The 25,272-nt window shown below is 34.7% G+C and overlaps 1 protein-coding gene across 14 annotated transcripts in view; it reads right to left on the bottom strand.

Annotated features, from left to right (window-relative positions):
• Positions 1–25,272, bottom strand: part of IMMP1L (inner mitochondrial membrane peptidase subunit 1) — an 84,144-nt gene that overhangs the window by 40,424 nt on the left and 18,448 nt on the right. For 7 of the 14 annotated variants that reach the window (XR_011387820.1, XR_011387821.1, XR_011387822.1 and 4 more), the window contains exon 2: positions 19,145–19,256. The exons of 2 other annotated variants lie outside the window; for them this stretch is intronic. The gene's annotated coding sequence lies outside the window, so the exon portion shown is untranslated. Of the gene's footprint in view, positions 1–6,471; positions 6,728–19,144; positions 19,257–25,272 lie in introns of all 14 variants that reach the window. 5 more of the 14 variants (XR_011387824.1, XM_017345714.2, XM_051825794.2 and 2 more) reach the window with 1 other exon arrangement.

Below are 25,272 nucleotides of genomic sequence, written 5' to 3'. Positions count from 1 at the left end.
CCAATTTGGCCATGTTAAATTTAGTGTATTTCTGAGACAGGCACTGTGGTGTAGCAGTTAAGCAGCATTCCATATGGTTGCCAGTTTGAGTCCCAGCTGCTCCATTTCTGACCCAGCTCCCTGGCAACACACCTGGGAAAGCAGCAGCAGATGGCCCAAGTACTTGGACCCCTGTACACACATGGGAAACCAAGATGAAGCTCCTGGCTCCTGACTTCAGCCTGGCCCAGCTCTGGCCATTGCAGCCATTTTAGAAAGTGAACCACATTTATTTTCTCTCTCTCTCTCTCTGTCTCTCTCTCTCTCAAATAAATAAATAAATCTTTAAAAACAATGTGGTATATTTCTGAAATATCTAAAATCATGTGTATAAGACTGGAATGGTTATGGGAAATCTTTTTTTAATGTTTATTTATCTTCACCTACTTGAAAAGCAAAGTGAGGAAGAGAGGGAGAGAAAGAAGGAAGTAGGGAGAAAGGGAGGGCAGAAGGAAAAGAGAGAGGAGGGAGGAGAGACACGAGACACAGAAAGAGAGAAGGGGGGAGGGAGAGGGAGGAGAGAGGAGAAAGAGAGATCTTCCATGCTGATTCACTCCCCAAATGTCTTCAACAGCCAAGGCTGGGCCAGGCAAAAGCCAAGAATTCCATCCAGGTCTCCTACATGAGTGGCAGGGGTCAAGCACTTGAGCCATCATCTGCTGCCTCCAGGATGCATCAGCAAGAAGCTGGATTGGCAGCAGAGTAGCCAAGACTCAAAGGAGTCACAAGCTGTGGCTTAACCCACTGTGCCACAACACCCTCATCTTTCATGGGAAACTTAAAAATCTAATTTCTGTCTCAGTCAAGATTATATTCTACTGGAAAAAAAAAAAAAAGAAAACTAGAATAGTAATTTAAATAAGGGACTTACTATCTAACAACCTTAGCTGCTGCCTCCAAGTTTATAGGCATAAGGAAGGAAGAATTACCAAGAGTTACTCTCTGCTAATTTTGTCATTTTATCCAGGAAAAGACACCTTCCTTCTATCTATAACTAACCATCCAAAACTATAAAACTTAGTTCAAAGGGCTGGGAGGATACTGTTGTTTTCTTTACAAGCTTTGTAGCACTATTTTACCTTTAAACATCATGTAAACTATTACATGGAAAAACAAACTTCAAAAATATATGAAACAGGGATATTGAAATGGAGAAAACATACCCAACCAACACTTTTGAATAAAGTTTGGCTTTGAAGGCCAGCAAAACAGTAGGGCAAAGTTTCTCAGTCTCAGCAGTACTGACATTGTAGGTTCAGGCAGCTCTACTAAGGTAGCCATGTCACACATGACAGAGTTGTAGCAGCATCCCTGACCTCTAGATGCTAACAGTCTCCTCTCTAATTGTGACTAATTAAAATGTCTCCAGACATTGCCAGATGTCCTCCGGGATACAAAATTGCTCCAGTTGAGGACCACCACAGTAAAACAGTAGGAAGAATGTGGGTAAAGCAAGTTTTTTTAAAACACAGAAACATTATAGCACACGTCTGAGAGCCAACGGTAACAATTCCAAAAGGAAAAAGACTAACAATGAGGCAGGACTACTGATGAAAGGCTAAATAGAGACAAAGATGATCGAGCATTGAAGTAAAGAAAGCAAGGAGACAACTTTAATGCCATTTGTGACAGAGGAGTTTCTAACAGGCTAACTATCTTGGTGAAAACAGTAAGAACAACTATGGAATTGGGATAAAATGCGCAAAAGAACTGTTCAAAAGCAATAAGCACCAGTTAGGACTTGAGGACTGGGGATCTATGAGAGAAGAGCAGAATGCAGGAGCATGCCACACGTACCTGGCCTTTTCAGTTAAGGCACTGGACTTTCACAGCACGGGAAAATAAAAGAATTTTAGCAGTACTGGAAGCCCCTTTGACTAGGAAAGAGGCTGGAATCTTTGGCCATCAAGGTAGACAGAATGTGAGGATGAAATCATACAGAGAATGAAATCTCAAGTGTTCATACCATCTCTCATCTAGGAAACAGACAGCTCCTAAATTACCACCTGACAGGAGTCAGACTTCCAGAATCCTTGCAGAAAGAAGTAGGCAAAAGGCAAGAGATCTGGATCGTGGGGATGTTAGCAATCATAGAAAAACACACAATGTTAGGGACACAGAAGTTAGAGTTCAAAACCTTCCAAGGTTGGTAATCTTGTTGAGGACTATAGCAAAGTCTCCCAATGAGAATAAAGACAAAACTGAAATAAATCAGCTTTTACAAAAAATATCCTGCTCAGACACTATCATTTTGCTAAGGGAAAGCAACACAAAACAAAACCCTTCACTTTCATAGGAAGAATGTAACATCATTTAGAACTTATTTACCCTGGAGTGCAAAAAATCTTTTTTTAAACAAAAATGAAATATAATTCACATAACATGAAATTCAGCCTTTGAAAATATATATATTTCAGTATTTAGTTTATTCACAACGTTTTCCAATCAACATGATTATCTTATTCCAGAATATTTTTCTCACCTCAAAAAGAAACCCTGTATACATTGGCATTCATTTTCCAACCTTTCCTTCTCTTCATTCTAGCTCCTGGCAACCATATCATTATGGATTTTCCTTTCCTAGATTTTCATAAAAATGCAATCATATAATATAGGTGTTTTGTGATTGGTTTCTTTCACTGACCATCATGTAAAGGCTCATTTGTTGCATATATCAATATACCACCTTTTTATGGATGAATAATATTCTAATGTGTGAATATACCATTTTTGTTTATTATTCATCAGTTAATAGACATTCAGACTGTTTTTCTTTTGGGGATATTATGAATAATGTTGCTATGAACATTGTTATGCAGATTTCACATGGATACATGTTTTCAATTCTCTTAGGTATAACCTTAGGAATGGAATTGTTGGGTCACAAGGTGATACTGTCTTTAACTTTTTGAGGAATTAGCAAATTGTTTTTGAAAGCAGTTGCATCATTTTATAATTTTCACTAGTATATATAGGAATAGCCAAAGTCACAAAGGAAACATCCATCTGGTTGTTTCTCAGATCTGGAATTTTTTTAAATAATATAAAACATTTTGTTTCGGAATGAAGAAAAACTATAATTGTCAAATGTTAGCTGACACCACATATTTACAAAAACTCATTCATTCTAAAGTGTAAGCAGCCAATCAGAAAAGTAGTTCATATCACAATTTTTTGATCTGATAGAGAACACATTAGCATTAAAAAAATACTCACATTAAGGAGAGCAGAAACAAATAAATGGTGAAGCAGAAAACAAATTTCCACATCATAGTTTTGTTACCCTTACCTTCACTTAGATGAGAAAAAATAAATGTTGACAGTTCTGAGGCCTTTGTGATTTTCAAATTCAAGAATACTTACAAAAAATACATTTTCCTCTCATTATGATGCATATAAAGTACATGAAAGATATGTCCATTTCAGACCTTAAATGGAAGTTATTGTGACAAGTAGAAAACAACAAAGACTCATTAATACATGGATGCTGCAGAGTGTACTCTGCTCAATAGCTAAATAATTCACACTCACACAGCCACCTCTCCATCAAAGTAATTCAAATTCCTGCAATTTCAAAATCACCTTCAGACCTGCTCATGAACTGTTCAAATCTATAAATGTTAAATCTACTGTAAGACTCAGAGGGTATTTTTTATTTCCTAAAACTGCAAATTCAATGTACTCTGATCTCCATCATCTATGAAGATTTTATTAAAACCTGTTCATTTTGTTTCATTCCCAGAAGAAATAACTGCAGTCACTTTAAGGTTTAAAGCAATGAACACTGTTTTAAATCTGACTTCAGTGTCAAAATAACCTGAAAACCCAATACCAATCAAAGTACAAATTCAAAATCTAAATCCCGGGCTGCCATCACAGAGCTAATGTATGAGAATTTCTGGGAGCAAGGCCACAGAATCTGTAGCTTTAATAAGTTCCCCAGAAAAGAAGCCTAGTAGAGGACTTTGTGCTGTGATTTCAGAGCACTGAGCATTTTCAGAAACTTGATAAAATTTAATCACTCACTTTTTTATACTATGTTAATTTTTGTATAATTCTATGAATTTTCATCAAGAGAATTTTATACTGGTAGTATAACAATGCATTTAATTAATGCAATGTTATTTTCTGAAGTTCACTTTTTACATACGTCTAAAATCAAAACTCACTGTATATTTACAAAGAATGTAAGCAGTTGGCAGTTTTAATATAACACAAGCACTAGCTTCAAAAGAGTGAAATACTAAAACCAACCCCATTTATTCACCAATTATTCACCCATCACCATATGACCCATCTATTTCAGAGTAAGAGAGCAATAGTGGAAGGATATTAATTCAAAGGGAATAAATATCATTTAGCATTATAATAGGCACATTATCATGTGCACACCTGAAGTTTATGCATAGTTCTTTAGAGATAGTCTTATAATCTGTTTATAGAAATAAATTTATCATCTCTTAAGTAAACAAGTATTCCTATGATTCTCATGCTGCTTTTTTGTTACATCAAATTTATTCTCAACAATTTTCTTCTAGTTTCTCTCACTTTATGTTCCATTCTCTTAACTCCAAAAATGCTACCCTAAACTTTCATTGACACCCCATCACCTGGGCTGCAAATGAGTATCTCACTTTCGAAGACAAGCCAAATGTCTTATAAGGTATGAAATTCAAATAACTATATGTATGTGAAAAGAATGTATATCTTTAAGACCTTATAGTTTTATGTTGAATTTAATTATAAGCAGTTTATTTGGGATTGTCCAAAGGAGATAACCATCTCCAATAAAATAAGAATGATGCTCAAGATGGAGAAAAAAAAAACTCTCCACAAAAAAAGATCCACAAAAAGTAGAGAAGTAAAAACTGACCATGTTTAATAAAAGTTGCCGTACCAATGTTTTTAAAGGAACACTGCTTAAACTTAGAAAACTATCCTATGATAATAAACCTTAGAAACCTATCCTATGATAATAAACCACTAACAAAATAACTTGAAATAAAACACAAAACAAATATTAATGAAGACAAGAAAGAGATTTCAGTCCACTTATTTCATGGATGGTTCTTTTCATCATGATAGCAGAATTTCAAATAGGCAATTTTTCAACTACTAAAATTACAAGTAGAAAGCTAAAGAAATCCTTTATAAACTAGCATAATGCAGTTCAATAGAAATACCATTAAACTTTCCTATTCATCAATTTAAAATGTACCAAAAATGAAGAAATACATTTTGGAATACAACAGCCTAGGAGCATTTAAGTCAAACTTATTAAAAATAACAAGTATGCTAAGGGAGATTTGAAGAAAGAACTATATAAAAATTATTCTGTTTTATTTGATTTATTAGATATTTATCTTTTTAGTAAAGATGCTATATCAAAGTATACAGAAAATAGGTACTATATGTCAACAGAGGCTAAATGCACATTAATACACATTAATATGTTTAACAGGGACAATTAAATTATTCTTATGAATTCAATAAAGTCTTTGAGTAGTGTACATTTAGCTAAAATTTTAAATTTCTAAAACATGAACTTTTAGAATCTACTTTTAAAAATATAAAGCTACTAAATCAAAAAATACAGTAAGATAAAAATTAAGTTCTATGAATAAATATTTTTAAATTAAGTACTCTAGGATCATAACATTGACAATACTAATTATCTTTTCTAGTCTTGGCAGTTATGTTGCATACTGTTTGGGTGACTGATGGGATAATTTCACTTCATTTTCTCTCAGTTTATTCTGGATTGTGTAAGAGAAGAATATTAAAATAATTAACACCTCTAAACAAAGTACTTGATAAAGTTTTAAGCTGAGATAAAATATAAAAAAATTAACTAATGCATTGATTTCACAGCAAATAAACATCATCAGCTCAAGAAAAACTTGACTAAGAATGATTGATTCTTAAAAATAAGTCAGTCTGTATGAGTATTAACTAATCTAGGACTTTTACATGCTATGATCACCTTCCAGAAGAGTCCTTTCATCAGCTGTTTGGGTCAACGTAACCTTAAATATCAAATCTATCTACCTATATAATTTGTTATTAAATGTTTTATTCACCAAAAATGTTTCATTAACAATAATAAAAACAGTCATAAACAGGTAAAATATGTAACAAAACAAATTATTTCAGTTCCTTATACCCACAGACATTTTCATAATTTGATAATGGCCTTATTTCCAGAAGAGCATAAAAGTATTTAATATTTAATCTCAAATATTAATCTTTACCAACAGCAAGTGCTGTATGTCACTCAACTATTAAAAAGTGCAAAAGACATCATTAATAAACTTAGTTTAATAAATTTCTAATTACATGGTTTAGAGTTACCATATGTCTTACATAATTTTAAATCACGTAAAGTAAGCTACATATTTTAATTAATAAAATTACATTCTTTGCCTTGATCACCTGATTTTTTGTTGTTGTTTATAAAATTAATCACAGTTAGCAGGGTAGAAATCGCTTTGAGCTTCATGAATGACATCCAAGAGATGGGAAAGGATTAGTTCTCAGTTGCTGCCAGTTATAGCACCAGGTGGCTTTTTCTGCAGTGAAGGTGTTACCGATAATCCCATTACACTGGTACTAAATCTTGCAGACATCAAAATTATCACCAAGGTTCCTTTTCATCCCATCCTTTCCAAATGACTGGAAGTCGCTTCACCTGAAAGAAGTCAAATCCACATGCAGCTGCTGTTTTAGCAGGCAGCAAACTCCCTGAGAATGCCAGTCATGATTCAATTTTGCTGTGCTGGTGGCCCCCTATTCCCTGTCCAATAATACATCTGTTAAAAAATCCTACAGCTACAAATCAAGTTTAATCCTACCAGGGACCTCATGTTGGTCTTGTCTTCCAAAAAGGCAGCAGGTTCTGCTGTCTATCTCTGCTAGTGTCTGGGGAATACCCTTTAAATCCCAGCCCTACTTAGAAGAATAAGCTAAGGATCACAAAACATGACCTCAAAAACCCTGATATGACTATATTCTGACCCAGAGGCATTCATTCTAGGTGAAGATTAGAACTTTGCATAATAAGATTACACAGCAAGTGAATGATATCAAGGGACTATCCATATGCAGCCGCCTGGTTTTGTATAGACAGCCTGTGCTCTGCAATATGCAGTGCAGACGAAAAAGAGCTTGGTCTTTCTAGCTGAAATAAAATAGATTCACATAAATTAGTGGGCCATTTCCAGATTCCTAAATCCCCTATTACATCTTTTATTGACAGCTCCTGTGAGGATAGCACAAATGTTATTCCTTTTTATTCTGTGCTTCTCTAACAATCATGCTCTGTAATTGAAATGTACATAGATTATGTCTAGAAATTAACATCTTGTTTGCTGTAATCTTGGATTACAATTGACTGTGTACATAATAAAATTAGGAAATCAATGGACGGATTTATCATCTCCAAGAAACTAGAGGTATTGTTTAAAGAATAGTTTAACATTTTGTGCCAACACTTCAAATGCAAGAAGTCACTAGGAGTAGTCAATAAATATTTAAATGAGTCAAAGAATATAAGCATTTGCTGATATCTATACAAAAATTAAGTTATATACCTCAAAATTTAGAAAATATGAAAATTCAGAGATCTCATGAATATATGGTTTTCTCTAAACCATAGTTGAACATGAAGATCAATTATACATGAAGGTCTACACTTTTTATAAAGTAGGTACACCTGCAGAATTTTATACAAATCACTTTAATCATTTCATTACTACACAAAATATTTGAATAAACTCACATCAATTGTAATTCAAGATTTTATGAATTACTGTTTTTAAAGTTACAGATCAGTGAAGTAATTTGTTCTCTCATTTGAATACATGCAGAATATTTTAAACGTTCAGAATCCTACAGACAGAATACTTTAGGATCAGCTTTTTCCTCCAAAAAGTTTATACCTACACTAGCTCTAAGCAAGCTTATTTGAAAAGGGAGATTCATATATTTTCATAGAAACAGCTGTCCAGAAATTTCTAAGGATGTGGACAGAGTTCTCAGCTTTCTGTATGTATACATATATACAGACTTGCCATGGGATTATTGTAAAACTAAGCCCCTAAGTATACTCAAAATACAGCTTATTTAGCAAATTTGATGTGCCTACAATTTTTGAAGAACATCTACATCCATTACATTAGTCATTGTCTCATTATTAGAATATCTTTAAACATGTTTATAAAGTATTTGATGGGTACTCAGGAGTCAGGTGACATAATTCTGATTTTATGTATTAAGTAGATATTTACCAATGATATCAGTGACAGAGCTATAAAAAGCCCCATTTGTAATTTCAACAACATTACACAAAATTTTCTTTGGTTAAAATTACTAAGAAATTACTGGATAAACAGTGAGAAATGCAAAAAATACATATTTTGTAATGATACTTTTTTTAGAGTTGTACAGCCCAATGAGATAGCCACTGCCTCCTAAGGCTGCTTACCACTCAAAATGTGACTAGTGCAAATTGAAATGTACTATCACAATAAAGTATACACTGGATTTGAAGACAATACAAAAAAAGTGTTTTTATTAATAGTTTTTACAGATTACATGTTAAAAAGACAGTATTTTAAGATACAGTTGGGCAACTAAAATACAAGTAATTCACATTGCATTTCTATTCGACAGCACTGCTTTAGCAGGTATATTTTCAATAATATGTTCTTTTGCTAAATCAAATTGTACAAACTAATAAAAATATTGAAGCAGAGGATTATTATGGAAGAATAAACATTCCAGTGCCAAATCTGTTGGATAAGCTTAGTAAAGAAAGTATAAAATCCTGTCATTTTAGTCTCTGTTTCATATTTCTAGCTTTAGGGTAGTGGGGGAGAAGGCGGTACCTGCCAAATTGCTGACCATCAAATACCAAAAAAGAATGCTGTGTTAAAGTTACAAAATGCTTTAGAGTGGTAAATATAGGGATTTTTTTATTGTCTTTTTTGTAACTTCATAAAAAACTAGTAAAGTTTGAGTATAACCCCTTCATTGAGCTCAACAGAGAAAGGGCTATGATATTTTTCCAATGGTGCAATACAACTGTTTATATACAAATTTTGAAAATATATTTCGTTAATACCTATAGAGATTTGAAGCATTTGGTATATTTCAGAATAGCAGCAAACTAAAAAGGATTAATTTTTATAAGTTACTAGTAGCAGCTTTTCCATTAGTCTTCATCATATAAATGGAGTTTTTAAAATCTTTTAATAAAAAGGGTTTTGTAAAAATAAGGAAAACTGAAAATAGTTAAAATACATATAACATATGCCTAATTTAGTTCAAGAAATGTAATGACTCATTTAGAATGACTACAGACAAATGATATTATACAATTAAATACAAAGTCTACTTTTGTCATACACAGGAAGATGATTCCAATACAACAAAAGTACTTAAGAAATAAACCTGTTTAAAAGTTGTTTTTGCAGATATTATTTTAATTTTTATCTAACATATTATGATTAGAGATGAATTATGAGTATCAATAAGATGAACAAGTTTAAACCAATTTTTATGCCACTTTTTCTTGCCTTTTAATATTATATAAGCTTACTTCTTTGCTGGTTGTAACTATCACACAGACATTCATACACACAGACACACAAGCAAAACAAAATAACAGTAACAAAAAAAATAACTTTCTAACAATCAATAGATGAGTGCAATGAAATTCAGTCTAAGTTAATCTCCAGACATCCAAATCATGAATAAAAATTCATCAGTTTTAAATACACTGAGCCTATTAAGCAAGAACAAAAGCATATGCACAAAAGAGCTTTTAATATATTTCAAAGCCCACAAGAGCCATGGTCTCATTAAAATTATAAATTACACAAACATGGAATGAAGATTCAAACTGCAGTGCAGCTAAGCAGATTACAGAAAACCCCGCGTTCCATATGATAACACACCATGGCCCTCCCAGATGGGGGCTTGGAACAAAAAGGCCATCACCACAGCTAGGGAAAACCTCCTTGTGATCTCTGGTTTCTGTTCAGCAGATGACAGCCAAATAATATGTTGATTATTCTGTTTGTGCTGCTAAGCTTGTAAGATGGAATAAAAGCGATATGATCTATTGTGAACCCAATGCTAATGTGTTGCTCCACTCATAAATAATATACTGAATTTATTTTGAAACTATCTTTTATCTGAATTTCAGTTTTTAAATGCATGAATTAAAATAAAAGCTAGAATAAAATAATACTTAATTTGATGCTTTAAACTAAAAAAGGTAGTTGACAAGTGAAAAATATCTAAATGCTTAGTGAAGAGTCAAATTCAATCACCTTTCTTTAATTTCAGTACTGTGATCAGAGACAAAATATATTTTCTCATTATTCAAAATAGTTATTCTCATTATGAGATATAAATATAAAATTAAGTAATATAGTAATCACAAAGTTAATAATGTACATTATGGTCAATATAAACTAAAATAGCAGGGTATATAAACACATTTTCCTAAAATGAAAATAATGCACATGATGAGAACATATGGTGAAATATTTCCAACAATAAATAATATAATTGAAGCCCTCATAAATGCTCAGAACTTGCATACAAATGGATGATCACAAGAAGTTCTACTTAAAATAATTTAAAAGAAGCTTAAAAATAATTTTCGAATATAATACTCAGTTTTCTACATTGCTTTAGTAACAAAAGTTAAACATAATTTCCCTTCAATTAAAAAATTGTATATTTCATATTCTAAGCTTGAACAGAGCAACTTATGTTACAATGCAGTAACAGTAATTTTGTCTGAGAATACAAAATTTTGTTTATTACATTAACCTACTTATGAATATTAGAATTGTTTAAAATATTGAAAATCATAAAAATCATTGTTTCATCACAGAAATTTGTCCATGAATAACACAGTAGACTCTTATTAAAGGCAAACAAATTGATAAAACAAACAGTATATTAAAGCTGCATACAAGGTAACATGTATAAACACACTGTTTTCTTAAGTAGAAATTCTGCAGAAGTACATAATATGGTCATTAACTTGAAGTCCATCTTCTTTTTTGCGTTTTGTTTTGTTTCAGTTTGGTTTTTATTTGGTTCTACATAGAGATTCTTGAGTACAAAAGCTCAGCAAAATTGCCTAACATGAAAATACAGTCTAAAATTACATATGTAAAAAATAAAAGAAAAGCATTTTTAGAAGGAAACTAAAAACACAAAACCTACTTGGAGTAGATAAATATATCTTTAAAAGATAAAAAGATCACTAAACATAAAAATCACTATTAAGAGAATGAAAAGGTAAACCTCAGAGTGGGACAAATAGTTGCAACACCTACACTAAATAAAGGACTCATATTCTTATATAAAGAACTCCTACAAACCAGAGAAAGATAAACAGGCCAACAGAAAAATAAGCAAAAAAGGTGAACAAGCACTTTCCCAAATGGATAATCAAATAGCCAATATACATATGAAAAGTGCTCAACTACCATAAACGTCAGAAAACTAAAAACTAAAACTATTATACCTAAGAGAATTTGAAAAATGAAAAAGATGAGTAAAATTCAAATGCTGGTCAAGCATGTTGATCAACTAGAATTCTCACCTGCTATAAAGGTGAACAAGTACAATAACTTTAAAACCATTTGACAGTGGCTGGTGGTGTGGCGTAGTGGGTGAAGCCGACACCTGCAGTGCCAGCATCCCATATGGGTGTCGGTTTGAGTTCCCGCTGCTCCACTTCCGATCCAGCTCTTTGCTCATATGGGCGCCGGTTCGAATCCTGGCTGCTCCACTTCCAATCCAGCTCTCTGCTATGGGCTGGGAAGCAGTAGAAGATGGCCCAAGTGCTTGGGCCCCTGCACCCAGGTGGGAGACCCAGAAGAAGCTCCTGGCTCCCGGCTTCAGATCGGTGCAGCTCCAGCTGTTATGGCCATCTGGGGAGTGAATCAGCGGATAGAAGACCTCTTTTTCTCTCTCTCTTTCTCTCTCTCTCTGCCTCTGCCTTTCAAATAAATACATAAATCTTTCAAAAAATTTGACAGTATTAATGGAAGCTGGATACATATGTGAGCACTTAAAAAATTCATGGAAAACAGAATTAAAAAGTAAAAGCTTATTTTGATGCAAAAACATTTGAAGGCCATGTACATTCAAACATTAATGATCTAGTCATTTTACTCCATATATATCATGGAAAACACATGTTCATATATTATTCAGAAGGCATGTACTAGAATATTCATAGTAGAATTCATTATATGCAAACCATTCAAACATCTTATAGAATTGATAAAGACTAATTATAACATAGTCACCTAGTGGAATGTAGCAATGAAAATAAACAAACTACAACTACATGCAACAGTGTGAATGAATCTCAAGACATAATGAACAAAGGAAATAAGACACAAAAATATATACCACATAATTTATATATAAAACAGAAAACAAAATTAATCTATGCTATTTAAAGTCAAGGTAGTGGTAATCCTTGTGGGAAAAGCAGATCCAGTGACTAGAAAGAAGCCTGAAAGTACCTTTTAGAATGTTCATGATTTTTTTTTCTTTATCTGGGCTCTATCTACTCACATCAGTATATTTTGCTTATGAAAACTTAAACTACCTACTTATAATACTGTATTTTTCTTCTTATATAGGAGGGTAACACTCATTAAAAGGCAGTTTTACATGCAAAACCACAGAGGGAGTCAAAATCCTTGTCATGAGAAATTTAGGGGGTCAGTATTGTAACACTTGCATTCCTTATTAGAGTGCAGGTTCAAGTCCCTGCTATTCTGCTTCTAACACAGCTTTCTGCTAATGCACATGGGAAAGCAGTGGATGATGGCCCAGGTATGGGGGTTCCTGCAAACCATCTGGGAGACCTGGATGGAGTTCCTGGTTCCTGGCTTCAGCCAGACCCAGCCTGGGCTGTTGTAGCCATTTCAGAAGTGATCAATAGAAGGAGGATCGATACCTCTCTCTTTTTTCCCTCTTTTTCTCTCTCTTCCTTCCTACCCAATCTCCCCCTTCTTCTTTCTGACCCTCTCTCTCTTTCTGTCTCTCTCCCTCTCTATCACTGTCGTTTTCAAATAAATAAATAATTTTTTTTCAAAATCAATAAAAATAAAGAATGAACAAATGACGTGTATAATCTAAAGAAAGAATGAGGGTTCTTATTACACCTATCTGAATAATAGATAACTTCCTGGACTGCTAAAAATCATCATACTATTATCTTCCCTTGCCTCCCAATATATTAACAGATGTCTAGTCTTCGTGTTAAAAGTACCTGATGCTGGCCAGCACCCGCGGCTCACTAGGCTAATCTTCCACCTGCAGCACCGGCACCCCGGGTTCTAGTCCTGGTCAGGGCACCGGATTCTGTCCCAGTTGCTCCTCTTCCAGGCCAGCTCTCTGCTGTGGCCCAGGAAGGCAGTGGAGGATGGCCCAGGTCTTTGGGCCCTGCACCCGCATGGGAGACCAGGAGAGGCACCTGGCTCCTGGCTTCGGATCAGCATGGTGCGCCGGCCACAGCGGCCACTTGGGGGGTGAACCAACGGAAAAGGAAAATCTTTCTCTCTGTCTCTCTCTCACTGTCTAACTCTGCCTGTCAAAAAAAAGTACTGCTAACATAACAGAGCTTTTAAAATTTTGAGACCGAAAATTTGCCCTTATGCAGGAAACTAAAGGAGCAGAGATGTATGTTTGCCATTTTCTCTCTTGCCTTCACATTTCATTAAGCTTTTATTTGTTAATCATAAAAATTGATTACCTAATTTAATATTCATTGAAAATTTTGATTTTACTTTTTCAATGCAGTTGAAGAAAATGAAATTTACCCTTTAAATCAGTATCAAACAAATTGGTAAAATTTCATGATAATTAGAAACTATAGGGGTTGGCATTGTGGTACAGTAGGTTGAACCTCTGCCTGCAACACTGGCATCCCATGTAGGTGCCAGTTCAAGTCCAAGCTGCTCCACTTCTGATCCAGCTTCCTGCTAACAGCTTGGGAAAAGTAGCAGAAGATTGTCCAAGTGCTTGGGCCCCTACACCTGGAAGAAGCTCAGGGTTTCTGGCTTCACTTTGGCCATTTGGGGAGTAAACCAGCAGATGCAAGATTTATTTATTTATTTGAGGGAGATAAACAGTGAGAGTTCTTCTATCTGCTGGTTCACTCTCCAAATGGCCACAATAGCCAGGGCTGGACTAAGCCAAAGTCAACAGCCTGAAACTCCATATGGGTCTCCCATGTGGGTGGCAGGAGCCCAAGCACTTGGTCATCTTCTGCCGCTTTTCCAGGTACAATAGCAGGGAGCTGGATTGGGAAGTGGAGCAGTTGAGACTTGAACCAGAACCCATATGGGATGCTGGCATTGCAGGCAGCGGCTTAACCTGTTGCATCACAATGCTAGTCACATTTCATTTCTTACCTTATTTCTGAAAATAACTTTTCAAAATGAGGGGGAAAAGTATTACAAATCATAAATCATTTTGACTATGGTACAGAAATGTAAGAAAGATCATTCAAAGAATATAGAGTTCATTGCTTATTTGTGTAACAAATATTTATTCCTTGCTTACTATCTGCCAGATTTGGGATAAATGAACAAAGATGGCCAATTTTAAAGTAAATAAAGCAGACTTACCCCCTTTCTTTCACTCTTATTTCATAAATAATTTTTAGACAGGAACACATGTTAAATAATGTATGTTAATTCTCAAAAATTCATCTAAAAGATATATAGTAAAAGTCCCATGTACCTCAGTTTCTTCCCCATCCTTGCATAGGATAGTTTTGTGTACTCTTCCAGATGGTCCTTATGCAAATATAAATAATATGATTTTTCTTGTACCACTTTACACAAAAAGTAATTTCATATACGCTCTGTTTTGTACTATTTTTTCAAATAACAATTCATGCAGGAAAACTTTCCAATCTGCATATTGCTGATTTGTTTTTGTTTTTGCCCTTTGTTGTAACTGTTAAGTATCTCATTGTATAGCTATATTATAGTTCATTTAATCATTACCCTAGATAGACATTAAAGGTGTTTCCAATCTTTTGTTATTACAAAGCCAGGATGAAAACTCCTATTTATATATATGTTACTTTGTAAGTATACAGGTATATCTGTAATAAATTCCCAGATTGGTACTGTGACAAAAGTTACATGCATTGTTCTTTTTCTAGAATAGAATTGTCAATTTGCACTTCTACTATATAGACATCTCAGATCAATAAACTATAGGACTCTTTACTTTTTCACAAATGCATTTGTAAAATTCATTAATTAGATTAAAAGCAAATTAATTTTTAATGGTGGGCATTCTGACAGAGCAGGTTAAGCCTCCACTTGGGATGCCCACATTCCATTTATCATAGTGCCTGGTTCAAGCTCCAGCTACTCATTTCTGATCCAGCTTCCTACAAATGTGCACGGGAGGCAACAGTAATGGCCTAAGTACTTAGATATCTGACACCCATGTTGGAGACCCAAATGGAGTTCCTGGCTCTGGGGTTTGGCCTGGCCCAGGTCTTGCTATTGCAGGTATTCGGGCAATAAACCAGCAAATGCAAGATCTTCCTCTATCTCTTTCTCTCTTTCAAATAATAAATAAATAAATCCTAAAATAAATAAACAAATTTTCAAATTCAAAACGTCCTCATCAATACAGTAAATCATCATATTGATGACTAATGTGGTAGGACAGCAAATGTCTATTTTTCTTCTCAATTTCTTTTGTGATCTGAAAACAAATTATTCCCTATTCCTGATTTTTCAATTCATATTTGACAGTTTATAATGAGGCAAGCAGTCAAATGTATTTCACGGGGCTAGAGCTGTGGTATAGTAGACTAAGCCTCTGCCTATGGCACTGGCATCCACAATGGGCAGCTGGCTCATGCTGTGGCTCCTCTTCTGATCCAGTTCTCTGCTTATGGCCTGGGAATGCAGTGGAAGATAGCCCTTGCACGCATGTGGGACACCTAAAAGAAGCTCCCAGCTTCACACAGGCTTGGCTGTAGCCATAGTGGACATTTGGGGAATGAACCAGCAGATGGAAGATCTTTCTTGGTCTCTCCCTCTATCACTCTACCTCTCAAATAAATCAATCTTTTAAAAAATGTATTTTTCTATTAAACAAATATTTTCTTAAAACATGTATATGCTTTCTATATTTTCCTTAAAAATCTATTATTTCAGAGGTTATTTAATCTTTCTGATGGCCATTTGTAATAAGCAATATCATCTAATGCATTATTTTTATCTCAGTTCTCATCCTATCAAATATTTAACAACTAGAAAACAAATACATAAGTCCATTGGACTTCCTATTTGAAGGAATCCTTAAATAAATCCAGTTCCAAATGGATGATAACTTTTTAGTAAGAAACATTTAAATGATCATGTTTACTTCCCAAATAAGGATAAACCAGAATATATGCAATTTAGATTGCATTTCAGTTATTGAGAGACCATTTCAGTAGCTGCTGATAGAAAGGAAATTTGGAAAAGATGTCATACATTATAGGTCTTTACTCAATAGATAGGATAGAACCATAACGTAAGAAAGAGTTCCCTAAATACTGTATACCGTTAGGCAAATGCTTTGATTTTAACTATAACTTAATGAAATGCACTAAGAATAAAAGATAAGAATTACTTGAGAAAGGTAAAATGAAGCAATAAAAAAATCACATCACAAGAAGCTCTCAGGAAACAAAAGCTCACCTATCAGTCTGGAAAAATTTAGGAGAAAACAGTCCATCAGTCGTAGGCAGTGTTTCTGAGGAAATCACTTTATTTTAATTCTGCAAATGACTGATATACATAATGACAACTCTGAGCCATAAGAAAGAACTGAAATTTGAAATTCAGTCAAATTTCCTCTTAAATGACTGGACACACTCAAGAAAACGCGCTGATTTTACTTTGTTTGCTTTAAGATAAAACTGCCAAGTAGACAGGTTGGTCTGGTTTCTAGCTCCAACTTGCTAAATGACCTTGTTCAAGTGACTCAATCTCTCTAGACCTCCATAGAAGGGTTATAGAAAGCCTGACATGCTAATAAACACAATGACAGTGCTAACAAAGTAAAACAAAGAGTTCATTAAACTCCGTATCTATACTATACTCTATCCATACATATTCCATATTTAAACTACCTCAAACTTATATCTCTTTATCATACATTTAAGTCCTTAAAGAAAATTACAATCATTTCAGAACTTTTTTCAGTTTTTAATATTTGTTACTCTCAAGATATGACAAATTTCTTATGGAGTCATTTAAATTCTCTTAAAATAACACTATAATCAAGTACCTGTGATATTAAATATTTTCTAAATTGAATCACTGAATCTAAATGAATCACTTGTCATCTCACAGATGATAAAAAAAAGTGATATGTAATCAGGATATTTGTAAAAGAACATTCATGTCAAAGTTGTTTATAATAGCCAAAGAGCAGATACAACCCAAACTATCCAACAACAGTAGAATAATTCTGGCATATTTATGTCAAAGGAATAATACATAATAATGAAACTGAATGGAATAAAACTACACATAATGACATGATGGCTATTCAAGATATTTACTAAGAAAGAAAATAACTAAGATTCCACAAGGATTAAAAAGAAACAAAACTAAGCATACCATTTAAGAATACCTATGAAAATGATAAAGTTATATAGAAAATTAGATATTTAACTATCATAAAGGTATAATATTGGTTACCCTGAAAAAAATAAGGGTTTCTTGGATGACAGCAATGCTTTGTAGTTTCTGGGATGACAGTAATGCTTTATAGTGACATAGATAGTTGCTACATAATTATTACATAATTACTCCTTGTATTATACAAATATATTTCATATCATATATTTTAAAGCCTAACAGTATAAAATGATATATTTTCTAAAAAACCATTGATATATTTTTACAGAAAAGAGAGGTTTCTTTTTTTGCAAACAATTTTATTTTCTTGGCCTATATTTCTAATTTCTGTTAGAATATTTTAATAATAAAGAAACAAATTACTATGCCTAATTCTCCAAAAATCCTAATTAAGTACAGATTTCACACACTTTCCCAGTGACCACACACATATACACACACCCACAAAATACCAGGCCTCTACAGCATCTAACAGGTTATACTAGATGTTTGCTTAGCCATTCAATGTTATTTCTGTCACTTTTTCTTATGTTCAAGACAATGCATACTTACCTAAAAGGAAAATTTCCAATGTATATCCAAGCAAAAATTTTGTGCAGCTGCACTCCAAAATATTCAGTATTTAACTTGAATATAAGAAGAAACACACTTCTAATTCTTGCAAATTATAAATCAACTTTGAGAACACCTGTATATATATGCAATGTGAGGTCCGTGATAGGTGGTCACAGACACTACACTTTAAGTCCACCCCAGGGTCACTGTGTAAATATGGTTAACTGCGTAATATAGAAAACACAGTAGTGGGATCACAGGACAAAAATACAAGTTATACTTGAAGATCACTATACTAGTATAGTATTCATTTAAAAGTAGATAAAAATATTATCTAATTGAAATTATAATGAAAGAGTTTTAAATATTTCCTTTTTAAAAAAACAAAAGTACAGAGAATTGGAATTACAACAAAATATGTCATCACTATAACGGTAAAATTATTTGCATAGAAAAAAACTTGTATTTTAGAAGTCCTAAAACAGTCACCACTCACAAGTATCCATCAATGCATGTTTGCTATAACTTAGGTGCCACCAACCAGGAAGCACACATAAAAGCTTAGAAATCAGATTGCTTTCATTAGGCTCCAGATATCAGTATGATGGCAACAGTGTAGCACAATTACAATAATAGAGTTCCTTTTGTTGTATATTATATATTTTCTGTGAAAGTAGCTGAGGATTCGCTCCTTAGTAGGATCCAGCTAACCAGTTATTTGCCCATCTATTAAGTACCAACTTCAGAAAATTATACTCTGTCCAGCAGGGAGCAGCATTACAACAGTCACAAGATTTAACTTGAACATGAAACCGACAGAAGAAAAAATGCCCACTTACCATGGATCTGTTTTATAATACATTCAATTTTTTAGGGTAGTAGCGGTGCTTCCAGAAAAACATCTAAAGCATGTCTCAAAGAATATGTAATTGATCCATGGTTTCAGGATTCCTAAAGCAGGAAATCAAAATTATATTAGGTAAAGATTTCTTTCATCCAGGCTGAGATGAATTAGAATGTAATATGACTAAATGTCTCTGAATTGTCAAGACACATTTGTCTCTCTTAGTAGGTCAATGGGATTTCAAATTCTGATATCAGATGACACTTTAGACAAAATAATTTTTAAAAATATGAGTATTAAAATTCTTTGTCCACCAGAGAAGCACCAGAGAAGTCACGTTTGGATAATACAGCATATTATAAAACATTATTCAATGTGGAAAGAATTGTGGTCAAGGAGTTGATAGGTCAACCAGGGACATTTCTGACATCTGATATACCAAATTCTTCTAGACCAAGACAATTGGCAAGCAATAGAGAGGACATAAACATTTACTTCTACAGGCCAGCATGAATATAGGAGATTAATTTTAAGAATCAAGAGGCAGTAGAGAAACATTTTATAGTACTGGTGTGTAATACTGTTTATCAGATATTTATTAAATATGAGGGATGAACATTATTGTGAATGGCAAAATTCAAAGGCAAAATAATATTTCTGATACAGACTTAAGGGCCAAAAGCTGTTGAATTTTGAACTATAATAATTCTACATCAGTTCTTATAACTGAGGGGGGGAAATGCCTCATCTCTACTTTTATTTGAAATGTTAATTTGTACATGTTTAGACGATGTGTGTTTGCGATTTAGTTTGCATTTGTTTTCACTATGTGTGACTTTTCAGTGTCTACATCAAAAAAACAAATTTCTACTTGTAAAAGAAGATAATAGCATGTGAATATTCACCTTCAAATACAGTCAAATACATAATGGCATTTTGGTTAATGTCAGGCTTCACATACAATGGTGGTCCCATAAAATTATATAGCTTAATGATGTCATAAATATCTTAATTTGTGTAAGAATTCTCCATGATGTTCTCACAATGAAGTCACCCAACAAATCATTTTTCAATGTATTCCCATCTTTAAGCAATGCATAGATAAATATCATTGCACAGACCTTATATAACATATACAACCACATTAGTGAATTATTAGTATATAAATAATATGTTCATTTTAATTTACATAATGAATAATACATAAACTAGTTCCTACCATTTTCTTCTGGGAAATGACACAAGCAGTTTGACTTGACTGAATATCAAGACTACAGTGACTCTAATATATCATTAATTTGACTGAAGCTGCAAGAAACCAAATATATTAGTTTCCTATCTTTTAACAGAAAACTATTCATTGAATTATTTCTCATTTTTAATTTTCTTTACAGTCTTCCCCTCACCTCATCTCCTATTGTTTTGGCACATTTCACTTTTCTGATATGTTTTATTTAATCTGTTCCTTTTATGAACCTACCACATTTCCCCCTTTTATCTTACAACCTATAGAAGTAAGTTTTCTCGGTGTAACAATAATAGGCTTGAATATATAATTTCTTTCCTTCTTTCTTTTTTTTTTTTTTTTTTTTGACAGGCAGAGTTAGACAGTGAGAGAGAGAGAGAGAGACAGAGAGAAAGGTCTTCCTTTTCCGTTGGTTCACCCTCCAATGGCCACTGCGGCAACGCACGCTGCGGCCTGCGCACCGTGCTGATTCAAAGCCAGGAGCCAGGTGCCTCTCCTGGTCTCCCATGCGGGTGCAGGGCCCAAGGACCTGGGCCATCCTCCACTGCACTCCCAGGCCACAGCAAAGAGCTGGACTAGAAGAAGAGCAATGGGGACAGAATCCGGCTCCTTGACCAGGACTAGAACCCGGTATGCCAGCGCCACAGGCAGAGGATTAGCCTATTGAGCCGTGGTGCCAGCCCTTGAATATATTCTTTCATCCATTCATAGACACTATGTGAGAGACCCAGTGGAATTCCAGGCTCCTGGCTTCAGTTTAGCCCAACCCTAGACATTGTGGAAGGTAGGGGAATGAATCAGCAGATGAAAGATTCTCATTCTCTCTGTGTGTGTACATGTGTGTGTATGTGTATATGTAACTGCCTGTGAAATAAATAAATCTTTTGAAAAAAAGAAAATAATTTTACATAAGCTTTTAATTTTGAAAATCGATGAAGAGTTTATGTATAAATACTGGTTATGTATAAATATAATGACCTAAAAAGAGATTGTAATGGGTCGAATAAGAACCTCCTCTTCTTATCCACAAATTTGTTTACGTGGAACATCAGATCATGACCAAATAGAAATAGAGTCTTTGCAGATAAATAAGAGATCATATTAGATTAGAGAAGGTCCTAAACCCAATGAAAATATCCTTATAAAAGACAGAATAGGACATACAGAGAAGTCAACAATGTACAAATGGAGGCAAAGATTGGAGTTATGCTGTCACAAGACAAAGAACAGCAGGAGCTGGAAGAAGAAAGGAAATATTCTCCCCTAGAGTCTGTGTAATGAACAATATCCTGCTGACATCCTTATTTTCGACATCTGAACCCCAAAACCAAGAAAATAAATTTCTGTTTTGTTAAGCCAACCAGTCTGAGGAAGTCTGTCATGGCAGTCCTACAGAACTAATACAGGGGCCGACGGCATGGCTCACTTGGTTAATCCTCCACCTGCGGCGCCAGCATCCCATATGGGCACCAGGTTCTAGTCCCAGTTGTTCCTCTTCCAATCCAGCTCTCTGCTGTGGCCTGGGAGGACAGTGGAGGATGGCCTGGTGCTTGGGCCCTGCACCCACATGGGAGACCAGGAGAAGCACCTGGCTCCTGGCTTTGGATTGGCGCAGCCCTGGCTGGGGGCCATTTGGGGAGTGAACCAATGGAAGGAAGACCTTTCTTTCTCCCTCCCTCTCTCTCTCTCTCTATCTCTCTATCTCTCTCTCACTGTCTGTAACTCTGCCTGTCAAATTTAAAAAAAAAAAAAAAGAACTAATGCAGATATTGGTAACAGGAAGTGGGTTATTGTCTAACAGGTAACTGATAACAGAAAAAGCTAAGATTGTCTAAAAGGGGTTGTTGGTAGGGCCAGCACTGTGGAGTAGTGGGTAAAGCTGCCACCTGCAACGCTGGCTGCTTCACTTCCAATCTAGTTCCCTGCTAATGGCCTGGGAAACGCAGAAGATGACCCAAGTGTCTGACCCTGTCACCATATGAGAGACCTGTATGAAGTTCCTAGTTCTGGCTTTGGCCTGGCCCAGCCCTGGCTGTTATGGCTATCTGGGGAGTAAACCATCAGATGGAAGATCTCCATCTCTAATTAATTAAATAAATAAATAAATAAAATAAAAGAGGCTGTTGGTAAAAATAGGGATGTTAAGCAATTCTGATGAAGGCTCAGAGGGAAGCGTAAGATGATGGCAGTAAAAGCTACCGCCTTAGAGAAACATGTATTGTCATGAAAGCATTTTAGTGAAAATATGACTCTGCCTCTGGTATGGTCTCAAGAAGAAAGTAAGGAAACAGTACTGGACCATGGAGGAAAGGTAATACCTTTTACAAAGTGACAGAAAAATTGGCTGAAATGTTTTACAATGTAGGGTGTAAAACAGAACTGTTAAGTAATGAACTTGGATGCATCACTAAGAAAATTTCCAAAAAAGTGTTAAAGGTGCAGACTGGTTTATTGTTGCTGCCAACAGTAAAATATGTGAGAAAAAAGATAAACTGATGGGAAAACTTTTAAGCAAAACGAACCAGAACCTGATAATCTGGAAAATTCTCAGTCTATCAAGACTATAACACATGTCAAAGTATACTCTAGTTACATGGCCAAGGATGAGCTGAGAAACCTTTTCTGAAGAGACTGAAGAGGTGCCTAATGAACCAAATCAGGAGAAGCCAAATATAGAGGTGAGCTTATCTAAGAAGGATTTGTGGGGAACCCTCTGGTCTAATGACATAGATTAGCTTGATATACTACAAATCTCAGGGTACTTCACAAAGTTCATGGAAAATGGAATTAAAAAATAAATTCATTTTAGTGCAAAACATTTTGGAATCCATGCACAGGTTTTTAATGATAACATATTTTCCACAAACATTTTGAAACTAGCAGAACTCTGTTATATTGGTCTGAAAGGGTTAGAGATGATACAAAATTAAAATGCTATTGAATTCCCAAAATTATACAAACAGAAAACAAGCTAATATAATTACTCAACTGCAACTACATGCTATTCTTCGAGAAAACAGAAAAATGATTTCAGGAACAGACTCCTGAATACAAAGGTAGATACCAGTTCTACCACTGAGGGTGGAACTATACATAAGAACCTACAGGACAGAAAATCAAGCCTCAGAGAAATTTTCCCATGCCTTAAAACCAAGTCTGTATTTGGAACTTTTAATCTGTCCAATTGCTTCCCAAGGGAATGTGAATGATTAGTCTGTGCCTGTTCCATTATTTTATTTTGGAAGCAGATAATCTGGTTTCTAGTTTTGCAGGTTCACACAACAGAGAAGAAGTTAGTATTGGAATATACCAGGCAGAGTATCAAAAATTCCTGATTTAGATAAGACTCAGCACTTTTTGAGTTAATCACATTCAGATGAGTTTTGGAGATATATAATTGATGCTGGAATGGTTTATGACTTTTGGGCTTGTAGGAATGGGATTTAAATATTTTCTTTTTGACAGGCAGAGTGGACAGTGAGAGAGAGAGAGACAGAGAGAAAGGTCTTCCTTTTGCCGTTGGTTCACCCTCCAATGGCCGCTGCGGCCATGCACACTGCGACCCACGCACCGCGCTGATCCGAAGCCAGGAGCCAGGTGCTTCTCCTGGTCTCCCATGCGGGTGCAGGGCCCAAGCACTTGGGCCATCCTCCACTGCACTCCTGGGCCACAGCAGAGAGCTGGCCTGGAAGAGGGGCAACCGGACAGAATCCAGCGCCCCGACCGGGACTAGAACCCGGTGTGCTGGCACCGCAAGGCGGAGGATTAGCCTATTGAGCCGCGGCACCGGCCAGGATTAAAATATTTTACGTATGGGTGGAAGTGTATTTTAGGGGTCCATAAAGTGAACTGTAGTGGGTTAAGTAGTATTCCCCAAAATTCACGTCCATCTAGAACTTTGGAATGTGACCTTGTTTGGAAATAAGGTCTTTAAAGATATATATTCAAGACTAGTGAACTATAAACCAACCAAATATCTATTGACCTTATTCAAATATTCTATTTGTATCAAGATCACTATCAATGTTAATTACTAACTTATATTTTTTGGTTTCTTTTTTGTCATTTAAAAAATAAAATAAGGAATTTTTAGTAGGCATGTAAAGGAAAACATACATGCACTTTTGAAAAAAAATATTTTTGTTTCTGATCAGGGTGAATTATAAAGGTTAAGCAGTGAAATAAACCTTGCTTTGCAATAAAAAAAAAAAGATATATTTAAGATAAGGATCAAAATGTGGTCATAGTGAGTTAGGTAGGCCCTAAATCAAATGAGTATATCTTGTAAAAGGCAGAAAAGGACACACAGAACTACAATATGAGGTAGGCAATCTGAGTATGGAATATCAAGGATTGTCAGCAATCAATAGCAGCCAGGAGAAAGGAAGGGGACAGTTTCTCCCTCATCATGCAAAAAGAATCATCCCTAATGACATGTTGATTTGAGACTCTTGACTTTCATAAGTATGAGAGAACAAATTTCTATTGTTTTAAACCACCAAGGTTGTAGTGATTTTTCAATTGAAGCTTCCCAGAGAAACTAACACACTGAGCTAAGCTTGTTAATCATTACACAAGAATTAAATGAAATGATTGATTTAACATATAATATAGGGAAATAACATACAATTGTTTGCATATACTGTATGCATTAAAAATGTGAGCATACATCCCCAAATAAAGTACTATACCAACTGGCTTCACTAGTACATTCTGCCACATGGAAAAACAATAATTAACATGAATCCTTCTCAAAAGGATTATATCCCATGATCATGTGGAATTTATTTCTATAAAACAAGGATGGTTCATCATGAAAATCAATATAATATACCACATTGAGAAAATAAAAGGGAAAAATATGACAATCTCAACAA

Source organism: Oryctolagus cuniculus, chromosome 1, assembly GCF_964237555.1.
Source record: "Oryctolagus cuniculus chromosome 1, mOryCun1.1, whole genome shotgun sequence".
Taxonomy (NCBI): domain Eukaryota; kingdom Metazoa; phylum Chordata; class Mammalia; order Lagomorpha; family Leporidae; genus Oryctolagus; species Oryctolagus cuniculus.
The sequence above is the reverse complement of the archived record's forward strand: the minus strand, read 5'-3'. Positions and strand labels throughout refer to the sequence as shown.